Consider the following 12,738-nt stretch of genomic DNA (forward strand, 5'->3'; position numbering starts at 1 on the left):
CATTTAGAGCGTAGCACCATAGCAAGAAGTACGTCTGATTCCAATGCCGCTTTTTTGTTTTAGTTATCAACCTTTAGCCCTACTCTACCAAATGGTAGAATAGAGCCAATACTGGCACCTTTAATGAGAGTGAGAACGGGTCTCTGCGTCAAGAGAGGCCACTTGACAAGAGTTACAAGTTTGCACTTCGCTGGTAAACTGTACAGTCGAGACCACATGTAATGGCCCCACTTAAAACGAACAATATCCGCGTGACCGTGAAAATATATATTGGTTCAATGGCACAAAATCGCACTTACAACGAACATTTCCGAGCGCTGCTGATCGGCTATAGCAAACGTAGTCGGCGGTCTGCCGACTTCCCGGGAAACAACTTTCGACCCGGGATCAGGCATCGGCGAGGTGCCCATACATTCTTATTGTTAAACGCCGACCCTGTCTTCGCGACCCTCTTGTTGCCGCTCTCCCCAACCCTTGAAGGAAGGAAAGCTGTTTCCTTCTTCCATGCCCCGACTGCTTTTTGTTACGCACCCCTCCGTCCTTTGTCTTCCCACTACTCTGAGCACCCCGCATCGCCAGACGAGGCCCGTGCTTTCACACTGCCACCGATATTTCGAAGACCGGTTGGCCATCTACCATGTTTTTGATCGCCGGTACTGTCGTTGGCGTCGCCGGCCTGGAGTTACCGAACCATTTGCCAACATCGTTGGCCACTGACTGTATTCGATAGTCTGCGTCTAGTGCACACACGTATGCTACCCCACCCACTGTTAATTTGCGATTCGTTTTGTGTTTAGGACTTGTTCTCGCTCACACCGCACTCAACTCAGCATGCCTTCCGCACGCATGCGGAAGCGCGCAAACGCTGTTAATTTGCGCGGAACGACTCGCGAAATATCAAAGTTTGTGAGGCCATGCAAACCTGCCGGCGCAACAAAACGATTTTTCGACCACGGCCGCCGATTCTTCGAACACCACCGCGCGCACTGATCTAGGCGGCCATGCTTTGACTTTTGTGTGCGCAGGCACTCTCAAGTTTTTCTACGTGCGAGTATCGCGGACCTTTCAAGCAAGCTACCCAACCTGCCTCCTGCCCGTATGTTTTGGTTTTCAAGGTCACTCTCCGCTGCATCCTCCCCTCCTTCACTCTATCGCAACTCCTTGCCCTTCTCTTGCATATCTGCTCTCCTCTCTTGATCACAACCCCTTCACCTGTCTCCACCAACGCCAGCCACGCTGACTCGAATTAGTTTCGTTTTCTGACTGGAAACGGGCCCAGAGCTGTTCTATGCGTTTTGGCATGTGTGTCGCGTGTGCGCGTCTTGCTCGCTCTTGGTGTGCTTGTGTGTGGTCACAATGGCAGACGGGAGCACTTGCATGCTTTTTTTTGTTCCTCAACAAAACGTCGAAAATGTGACAGCTTGGCTTGAGCATAATCCGTGCGTTAGGTGCCGTGTTGCGGAGTGCTTGCTCATAACTGTTGACCACCTGGCAGCCAACTTGCCGCTTCGGGCGTTCCGGTATTCAGCTGTGGAGATGATGAATATTTCGGGGGCGGTGGTGATGGCTACATGCACGTGAAAGTGTTTTCGCGAGGCCGACTTCGTTGTCGACGTCGGGCCCGATGCGGAGCCTAAAGCTTCCGAACAGGACCACTGCGGTGGCGATTTGTGGCAGCGCGTCGTCGACTCCGACTTGGGAGAGCGGGTGGGACTTCTGTTGCGATGGTTTAATTACGGCCGATGATGATGCCGACACCGGGGAACCGTGCACGGATTGGGGCATTGTGAATGAAGTACGTGGCAAGAGCGATTTGGGGCGATTGGATTGCGAGAACGACAAAACTTTGGAGCCAGTGCTTCATGGAGCTTATGCAACGGGCCTCGGCGAATGAGCACCCTGCCATTTTAAATGAACTCGAGATCGTCCTTATCGCTTCTGCTCTTTGAAACACGTGCATCTTGGACTTTTTGGGGAAAAAAAAGTTTGTGTTTTCACTCGCAACTTTTTTAAAAGCTGTGTTTCATTTACTACGAACTTCGGGATACAGCGAACGGATGCCGCGTCACGCTCAGGTTCGTTATAAGGGGGCTCCACTGTACATATCATGCACGACTGCCGAATCGCGGTGTTCACTCTTCGCAAGATGCTATTTTTCACTCAGGCCTAGGATGGTTCAGAATCCCTTCACTGTTAAGATCAAGTAGTGGTGCAGTTTTAGCTAAACGCCGCAGAGTCCTGCCTAGTTTGATGTAGCTTACGAACAACTTGGCAGTGGTAATGTTCTCTTTTCAGTGACAGAACAGAAAGAGAACAGTTCAATTTGTTGCATACGAGGTTGATTCCTGTCTAGAATGTTGAAGGACTTCTTCAAGAAGTGATCGAGATATGACATATGCCGCAATTGTTCTAATTTTGAAGATCCTCTGCCTATCGATTGAAATCCACTTACACTTCCCATGTTCAAGAAATTTCTATTTCAGTCACTGCAATTTAGCATAGTGAACTGCTTTTAATATAGTTTGTTGCCTTTTTAATATTGATTTGAAGGTCGTGTGCCTCTGGATTTGCTCAATTTTGGGTTGTAGCATGAACGGAAATGTCGAATCACAAAATGGCAAAGAAGCACTTGTAGCTTGGGGATTGGTCTTGTAAGTTTCTTTCAGAGAGCAAAAAACCACACTCAATCATATGCACACACACACACACACACACACACACACACACACACACACACACACACACACACACACACACACACACACACACACACACACACACACACAGACGCGCGCGCGCGTACACGCTGAAAATAGGTGCCTCCTGTCACTTTTTCGCCCAAGCGCCCGTGCGAAAAAGTGAGTGGGGCATTTTCTCTCGGGGTGTTTACTAGGTTTATGCGAATATTCGAGAGCTTTAAATATGCTAACGAATATTACAGTATTTGAATTCATTTCGGTGCACGTTAAAGAACCCCAGGTGGCAAAAATTTCCGGAGCCCTCTACTACGGCGTCTCTCATATTGTGGTTTTGGGGCGTTAAACATTACATATCAATTCTTGTGTGTGTGAGTGTGTGCATATATTTGAGTGCGATAGGCAGATTGAAAGCTAACACCTATAAGTTGAAAACAGCTCAAGCATTGTTGTATGTCAATTATTCCGTGAGTTATTCAGTAGCGCTCATTAGCCCCAGTTCGTGCTTCCTTGCTCAATTCAGGCTATCTTTTTTTTCTTCTTCGGTGTGTTATTTTGTATATGATGAAGGCAGTCTTAATTTTGTGTCTGGTTTGTGTAAACTGGCTTTCTGAATGCTTTCTCGTAACACATCTCGCTTCATCCCCTTGCTTGTCCAACTGCACTAAACACTTGTGGCAACGAAGTCATGTGTGTCACGAATAGTAGCTTCGTTATATTAGAAAATTTGTTTTTGACGTGCGTTTCTATCACTGTGTGACTGGCAAGACCAATAATTCATTTGCTTTGCCATAACTGATAATTTGTTTTATGAAGGTTTGACTGTGTGCTAGCGAACCTGTTATCTTTATATTTCCTTCCTTGAGCAGCAAAATAGTAGCTTGGCTGAGTGAATTAGATACTGATGCCCTTGGCTATGGTATCACTGTTTTGATGGAGGTCCTGCTGTGAAAAAAAAATGTATTTGAACTGGTATAGCCCATTACAGAAAAGAATAAACGGCCAAACAGACTGATAGAATCGAATGCTCTGTCCTTTTGTGCTGGTCTGCTCGGCCGTCTTTTTTTTTTTCCGTAATGCGCTACATCAGTTCAAGTATGACAAACCAACCCGCTCAATTTTCTACACTTATATAAAAAAAAATGTGCTGGGCAATTCGTGTGTCTACTTTTTTGTGTCTTGCTTGGAGCTCTTTTTTTTTTTTTTTAAGCAAAGCTTGTATTGCTGGCTTGTGACGCTGGTGACATTGTTCCAAAAACCCTCCTCACTAACAGATAGTGCACGCCCTTCAAATAACAAATAATACTAAATAAATCTTCGTTCTGGGGCTGGGGTGGAAATGAACCTGGGTAACCCCCAGTCCAGAAGTGAGTGTACTAACCAATAGGCCACATGCCAATGCTTGCCCAATGTGAACGGAATCGAAGCATACAAATGTGGTCTACCAACATTGCAAAAATACAATTGGGTATCCCTATAATTGCAGTGGGTGCTTCATCGAAATATTCTGTGTCGGAGGGCTAAAAGCGATCGGCCGAAAAATGCATAAGGTGCACAATAGGAAATTGCACATTTCATTAAAGTTCCGACTAAGAGAAAATTGATTTCCTGACGCACGTTTCTATTATTACTTAATGCACTTTTTTATGGGCCATTTTGGAGGCTGATGAACACCTGAAAAAAAACTTGAAAGATGTCACGCCGATTTTGCCTGAAAACAATGTTGCAGTTTTGGCTACTATTTGTAATAAAACTGAACACTTATGTTAGGAGGGAGCATTGCGCGATGCAAAAGGGAGATAGAAGCCCACCCATGGAAAGCATTTTTTGCCCCAATTTCCCCGATCGAGATGGGGGGTAGTTTTACCTTCTTTCTTTAAATAACTTAAAATAATTCAAATTTTTGATAACCTAATATAATTTAAAACAATTCCGAAGTTGAATTATGTTTCAAAATTTGTCTTGTGAACGTGAGCTGTTCTATAGTTAGGTGAAGTTTATGAGCTGAGTGAATGTATTGAATATTACGCCTGTGCTATAGCAGAACGACTTGAATATATATATACTGTTTCACTTATAATTGTACTGAATTGCTAGTAAACATTATTTATGCAACATTCAGTTATGCTAACACAGTTTCATTTTTATGTTTATTACTTGTAATGAAACTTTCGTTTTTTCACCAATATGCAGTGATTAGTTTTGGCCGATGTCACTGATTTACTGAAATAATAAGTATTTCACCTACAATATTTACTGCCAAAATGAAAATAGGAGGCCAGAAAATAACAATATTGAGGCACAGTTAAATACTCCATAGAGTAAGAATGTTGAATAAATGATGAAAGCATTTTTTTTATCTGTCCACGAAAATCAAAATAATTCTGATGAATGTGTCATGTTGTGCGTGTGGCTTTCTTCGTCTCATTTGCCTGTATTTCTACTTGTTCCTTTATTTTAATTGGTGCTGTGGGGACAAAATTAATAAAAATACTACTATTTTTATTTTTATTATGGCCTTGCACAAAAAGTGATGGTATATAATTAGAAAACTAATTAACATATGCTGAGAGTAATGAATATGAATAATATCACTGCAAGTGCTTTAGGAAAAATTAAACCTTTTATTAATGTTGAATAATGAAATGCACTATGTATGTTATCTTTAGCACTTTTTTTTGTGAGCCAGTTTCGGTTACCAGGAGTTGCATATTACCTTGCTATGCTCCTCAGTTTCTTCTACATGAACACTCGTTGAAAGTCTGTTTTTGTGAGTCACCTGTCCTTACTACTATGTGAGATCTCCTCTAGAGGATCATGTCAGAATGAAGGCGACGTCTGTCATAGGTCAGCAAGCTTATTCACGAGTTGAATCACTCATACTCAAACTGGCCTGAGAGTCTGAGTTTCACTGAGTCATAGTTCGAGGGGGCTATGAGCAAAATAAGCATTTGTTGAGTGAATGTGCATGAGTTTCGTGTATTTGGCTGGCCTGTGGTGCTAATATAGGATGCAACGTTTTTTAGCTCCCATACCTGCTGAGTGGAGAAGTCATGGGTGGAAATTGTTAGAACTCGGGTTAGGTGCCTGTCGGCCACAGTGTCTGTGGAAAGCAGTGTGTGCGCGCGAAATGGCATCAGCCACAATGTTTTCATTTTCATATTGTGCTTCTTGGTTACATTTAGTGTAGTTAGTCTTGTAGATAAGTGTGTGGCAGGTGACATTCTTATTTTCCAGTGTGAAAGAGAGTGTGGTGCTAGTGTCTATGCACATTTCTACAGTGATCTTGCAAGAGAGACAGGGCGTGCAAACATAGACACCAGCGAGAATTTCAGACATTACAAATGCCTCTGGTGTCCTTTTAGCATGAATACCGACCAGCTAGCTTGGACAACCAGTTCACCTCTTTGTTATCCTAAGCTTCTGCAGTGATCCTTACAGTGAACATGTAATGGAAGGCCTAAAGTTGGTGATGTTCAGTTGCTCAGGTGTTCAGCTGCTCAAATGCTCAGTTGTTCAAATGAAGCAATATGTTAGACAAGTACATAGTTGAAGTAGAAACTGATGTTCATTATAACATCACGAAAACACTAGTGACATGGTTCATAAGTGTTACAGAAAGAGTGGGACATATACAGGACGTTTCAAGAAATGTTCAACATTGTTTAAAAATCGGCAAATTATGTTATTTACTCGCTGTCATCACAGTTGCTTTTTCTGTAGTGGCAGGTATCTCAATAGGGTCGAAGACATCATTTCAAATCACAATTAGGAAAGTTACATTAATTAACTTTTTGATTAGTGGAGTTAGACAGTTAAGTCAAATTAGAGAATAAAGTTCTTGATGCAAAGAGCTCATCGCTATCTCGAGATTTTGGAAAAGTGGCCTCTAGTAATAACTACGGAATAATGAAATTCTTCTAAATTTTGTGCAATACCGAAACCAAAGGAGCAATGAGTACAACAAGCAGACGACTACAGTGACTTCACTGTTCAAAACAGCGGTTACAGAAGTGTTGTTCTTCCCTGTTTGTTAACGTATGTGCATCATGCATGCTGTTATTGTGAGCGCAGCCCACAAATTCACACAACGAAGTCAATTGATAGCTCCCTCATTTCAGCTGCTTTCTTTCCCGTTCGGTTTCGGTTTTGCCGCAGCATTGGGGAGAATTTAATTAATTCTCAGTTATTACTAGAGGTCGCTTTTCCAAAATCTCAAAGCGACAATCGGTTCTTTAGATGAAGGACTTCAATTCTCATATTTGACTAAGCTGCCTAAGTGCACTAATTAAAAAGGTAATTATTTAACTTTACTAATTACCGTTTAAAATGTTGTTTTCAGCTCTTTTAAGATGCCTGGCGCTACATAAAAATCAACTGTGAAGAGAGCGAGCAAATAAACATATACTAATACATAGAAATACATAGAAAAGAATGTTCAAGAAAATACTAAACATACGGCTAAATATGAGCTAAATATGAAATGAAACGCGTAAAGCAGTAAAGACTTTTTAACCACATTAACACATCAGGTTTTTTGTCTTCTCTCATGTGCTTCTTAAAACAATGCGTCCATACGGATGTGCCCAACTGTCAGTCCTACTTAACTACAGCACGGCGCTTAGCACCAAAATCAAGCGAACATTGGGCTTGAATATTGTATCTGCAAGAACAATTTACGCAAACGCAACACAGATAAATGAACCGTTCGCTATTGTTGCAACATTTTATACCTTCGGTGTTTTGTTCCCGGAGCTGGTTATTTGGAAAATATTCACGAGTCTGGATATGCAATATATTTAACTCGAGAACTAAATCGAATAGAATGCTGTTCTATTCGTTGTTCGAAATTATGCAAAGTTTTCGCACCAATATTCCACAATTAAAGCAAGCATTAAGTACGGTATAATCTCGCGGTTGTAATGGAAAAACAACGAAACTAAAGGGAACCACATATTGTAACGAGTAGATTGACAACAGAATCTATCACATGGCAAATTGTCGTAGGTATGCGCGGGGCACTTGATTAGGAGGACCAAGTGCCACCCCCCCTCCCCCCACCTCCTCATTGATCAAGTATGGAAAAAAAAAATTCGAAGCTTTGCACTAAGTCTTACAAGACTTGAAACTGCAAAGCTCAATGATTCTGAAGAAAAATCCAGTTGCTTGTAGGTTGTCTCTAGGCCTTAGCTAGGTGATGCAGGTTGTTTCGAGATCGTTGCTAGGCTTTTGCTGGGATGTTTCTACGTTGATTCTCAGTGCATAGAAGTACGAGTTAAACCACAGACAGTCACAGATACGGCACGGGCACATTGTTGTTGGCGTATGCTTTCCATCTCTTCGAAGGCCTTCTCGCAGCCATCGTAAACTTTTCTGTTCCCTAGTATCATCATTGTACATGCTTAGAATCTTCAGCTCGGCGCCGTCACTGGCCATTTGCTGGGTTAACCGTTGCCGTCTTCATTGTTAGTGCACCTATGGTGAGGATTCACCCAATTTTCGTGGTGCATACCCGTTCTTAGCGGTGATAGTTTTCTGCATTGACTCATGAGGAACAATTTCCCAAACAGTTTAGCTGTTTATGAAATCATTCACAAGAGCACAATTCACAGTGGATGCAAAAATGAACAGGAAGCAATCAAGTGTTTCTCGGGAAGACCTGAAATCGGTTTCCAGGTGTCCTGGGTAAAGGTGCGAAGTAAATGTTTTTTTTATTATTATTAAATGTACTTAAGGATAGGTTGGTGCCAATGCGTGGCGCCCGCTACTCCTCTTCTCTTGCACAACAGCCGAAATCGCATATTAGGTAACAAACACAAGGTTATAGTACATAGGTACATAGTGCGTAACTTGGACTCAGTGCGCAAGTGTTTTGCTGAGTGCAAAAACACAAATAGTCACGCAAATTTAAATCGCCCCGCTGCGGTGGTCTAGTGGCTAAGGTACTCGGCTGCTGACCCGCAGGTCACGGGATCGAATCCCGGCTGCGGCGGCTGAATTTCCGATGGGGGTGGAAATGTTGTAGGCCCGTGTGCTCAGATTTGGGTGCACGTTAAAGAACCCCAGGTGGTCGAAATTTCCAGAGTCCTCTATTACGGCGTCTCTCATAATCATATGGCGGTTTTGGGACGTTAAACCCCACATATCAATCAAATTAACCAAATCAAATTGAAATGTCCACAAAAAGCATGAAAGTTCACTAAAATGTCAAAGGTGATCATGTCCCTTAAATACTGCACTCTTTTCTCAAAGGTTGTCACAAAAATGTTGTGGTGAAACACGAGAATATTGTAATTCTTTGAATGCAACATCAGATGCTTTCAGTTCTCATTATTGCAAAAAAAAGAAAAACGCTCCTAGCCATAACGTTACACATCAGAAAAAGATAATGTATGACTGAGTGAAAGTATGAGGACGGGTTGGCACCCAATAGCAACAATTCCGGTGTGTGGCCAACACTCCTTACCCCACTCCCCAAGCGCACACCTATGCAAGTGATGCTAAAGCATCTACTTCCTTTTGTTCCCGCTGTGTCGTCATTTGCTGAATTTGCTGGGGTGTTCCCTAGTTTGTTTGCTCCTAGAGTGTTTAGGTTTGGTGATGTGAGCAGTGTAGTGCTGATGTGTGAGCGATATTTTTATGCTGATAAGTGTGCTTGCATGCTTTCTTGCTGCCAGTATGCTGTATTTATTCTCTTACCTGCAACCACATTGTCAATGCAATGTGTTTGTGCATTGGCAATGAGTGCGATTGTTGAGTTCCAATGTGTCATTCCAGTGTGTCATTTAAAATCGGAGAGCTGCCCTCTTACTCAATCACAGCTGACGAGACGATCAGTTTGACACATTTGGGACTTCATGGTGCCCTGAATGGCACCTTGGTTAGCTAGGCTGTACTAAAATGGTAAAACATGGTCACCATTGTTTCGCTGTGAACTACTGTAGTAGTAGAAACAACAGTTTATAGACGATACAGTGTTGCTAGTTTGGTTCTTTATTAGTTTATTGAATAAATAAACAGTAGCACCCTTTCACTGTTGCTTTTTGGCACAAGAGTGCCTAAGGTGCAAAAGTGCATTATCAAAATTGTCTCATTCTTTGAGCATTGGCTAGATCATTTGGTAATGATGTTTGTTAGCAGAGCAGATAGTTTGTCAAAAATTGTACTGTTTCTGGAAAGATGGATTCTTTAGTGTTGTTTGATTTTAATGCCTTTGAATAATAAAATGGTGGCTTTTAATGTTGCAGATTTATGAAAGAGTCTGGTACAGGTTGCCATCTTTTTTTTTTTGCCACAGATGTGATGCAAGTTCGCACTAATAATGGAGCTTAATCTGTTGTTGTGTCGTCATGTAACTCAATTTTACATAGAGTCTAGTCCAGTTACGTGGAAATGTTCTTTTGAAAAGTTGCGCAACCTTGAAATACCAAGTAAAAGTATAACCGCATTGCTGTGCACTTATCCATAATGCACTAGAGGAGAAGCTTCTACAAACTGTGAAAGGCATGAAAAATAAGTTTTTTTTTTCTCATGGAAATTTCAAAATGATGCAAAAATCTGAAGTTGGCCAAACACATGGAAGTAAAAATAGCAGTGTATGAGGTTGCGTGCAGTTTTTCTTTCAAAAGTTTTGAGCAACCATTGGTGCTTGGTCGCAAATAGCATCCTTTTTTTTTTTCTATTCTCTCAGGCATCCTTTAGTTAAGATGTCTTGCCCACCGATTATTGAACGTGCGCTAGTTGTTGCTCAATTGGTCAAGAAAAGATGGCGACGTCTGGAGATTGCACTTGTAGCGCCGTTTGCACCATTACTGATTGTTGGTTTGAAGCTGCAGGAAAAGCATAGGTCAAATGCGTGGTCACATTCGTACATACGGAACTGTGATAGAGGGGAAGGTTGTTTTCTGTGATGAGCTTCTAATAAGAATAAAATGATACAAAAGTAATATTTTATTTGTAAGTGCAATACTTGTATAAATTGCGGGGAAAGAAATTCGCACTTATTTTACATGCTTAGATTAATGGTAATTAACCAAGAAGAAACCCGTAAAGTAGTCATGTGGGAAAGAGGGAGCGTGCACTTGGCAAGATTCCGGTGTTACCGCTGCGCCAGCCGACCAGTGCCACCATGAGAGTTTCCTAAAATTAACTAGTAGGGACTCTGGCGCTGCGATCATTCAGCTTTAAGCCACGCGAAGCCAAAAGGAATGTAAAGTACAAAGACTAGGCAAATCCGGGGACTACCTATAATTCCATGCTCGCTGTAGCGCCATGTGTCGCAGCTCCGATAGACACTAGCGCCAGAGTTCTCTCCAATATGTATATATATATATAGGAAACTATGGATGGCATTAAAAAATCACAGCATATCCACGGAGTGAATGATGATGAGTGGGGCAAAGCGCTAGAGGGTTTCTTCTCTAAACCGTGAACCATCCGCGAATATCGCCCACTACATCATCAAAGATGTGGCATACACTGTATATATTTATATAAGAAATTTATTGTTTGTAAGTGGTAGCTATATGTCCCTTCCGTTCCCCCTTCATTATAACGGCTCTATGGTCGGTGAAGTGGTGTATTGGTGACGGGGCGTAGTGTGAAGTTTGCAAGGATTTAGTAGTGTGCCATTTGCAAAGGTGGAACTATTAGCGGTCACGTACAAGAGATTGACGCAGTGGGAGAATCTATGGTTGTCTAATGCGCACCTGGATACAAATACACGACCATCTTGCATTTCATATTGCCTACTTCTCAACAGTATTTGCTTTATGGTCGGTGATGGGGCATAGTGGGATGTTTGTAAGGACGAAGTTGTGGGCAGTTTACTAAGTTGGAGCTATAGGCGGTCACGTGCATACAAGGGATGGACAGACCCACGCCTTTAGGAGCTTTGCCCCTAAAAGTTTGCGGGTATGAATGTGGCAACGGAAAGCACAAGACCGGGTTGATTGGCGGATCATGCGAGATGCCTTTGCCCTGCAGTGAGACTGACGATGTTGAATGGCACATTTGGTGGGTGATCTGACAGGTCACGTGATCATGCTTCGACGAACGAAGTGTAAGCGCGCACATTTCAAATATATGTTAACTCTAAAGCCCCTCCATGCGTTACCCGAGCGCCAGTAGACGTGATGGAGGGGCTTTAGGTAAATCGCCACAGCTAGAGCCGGCAGGTCACGTGATCTCACTGATCAATCGGGTGTAAGCGCGGGTATTTTAAATACGGCGGTGGATCTACGAGCTCGAGTGATCTCGCTAGCCTATCACGTAGAGCGCAGTTATAGCACTGTAGGAGCCATTCAGCTAGGATCACTCATTCAGCTAGGAACCCATTCAGCTAGGATCAATGACGTACATGTACGCCATCGCTTGTGCCTTTGAGGATTTTTTTTTTTTCTTGCTCGACATGTGCTAACCTTGCAGTATTACGTGAAAACTTCACTTTCATCGATAAATGTCCGGTTTTCTTTGTTTCCTTTCTGTAGCGGTGCGGTGGCTATAGTTTGCGCATGCGGCTGCCATTCGGTTTCACCCATCGAGCGGGTTACGCTTTCTGTGCCCGCAAAACTAGTGGCTCTTAAGATTGAGATCACTTAAGATTGAGATCACTTAAGATTGAGATCACTTAAGATTGAGATCACTTAAGATTGAGATCACTTAAGATTGAGATCACTTAAGATTGAGATCACTTAAGATTGAGATCACTTAAGATTGAGATCACTTAAGATTGAGACCCAACGCGCTCGTTTGTTCCTCTCGAGGGCGCGATAACGCTTTGTTTCCGTCAGGACGCTGACTGCCACGAACGGTGTGGTTACCGTCGCGTCAGAAGGGACGAGTTTGTGTTCTTCGACCGTGAACAAATATTGGCGCGACAGAAACGAGAATAAGAGACCAACTACAGCGCTGTAATTGGTCTTTAGTATGCCCGTCCTCGTTTTTGTCTCGCCAATTTTGTCAGCCAGAAACTATAATGACGGTGGTTTTTCGCTGCTGTGGAATGGTCTGCAATATACACGTATACGACGAGAGGCAAGTG

This window comes from Rhipicephalus microplus, chromosome 7, assembly GCF_043290135.1.
Source record: "Rhipicephalus microplus isolate Deutch F79 chromosome 7, USDA_Rmic, whole genome shotgun sequence".
NCBI lineage: Eukaryota > Metazoa > Arthropoda > Arachnida > Ixodida > Ixodidae > Rhipicephalus > Rhipicephalus microplus.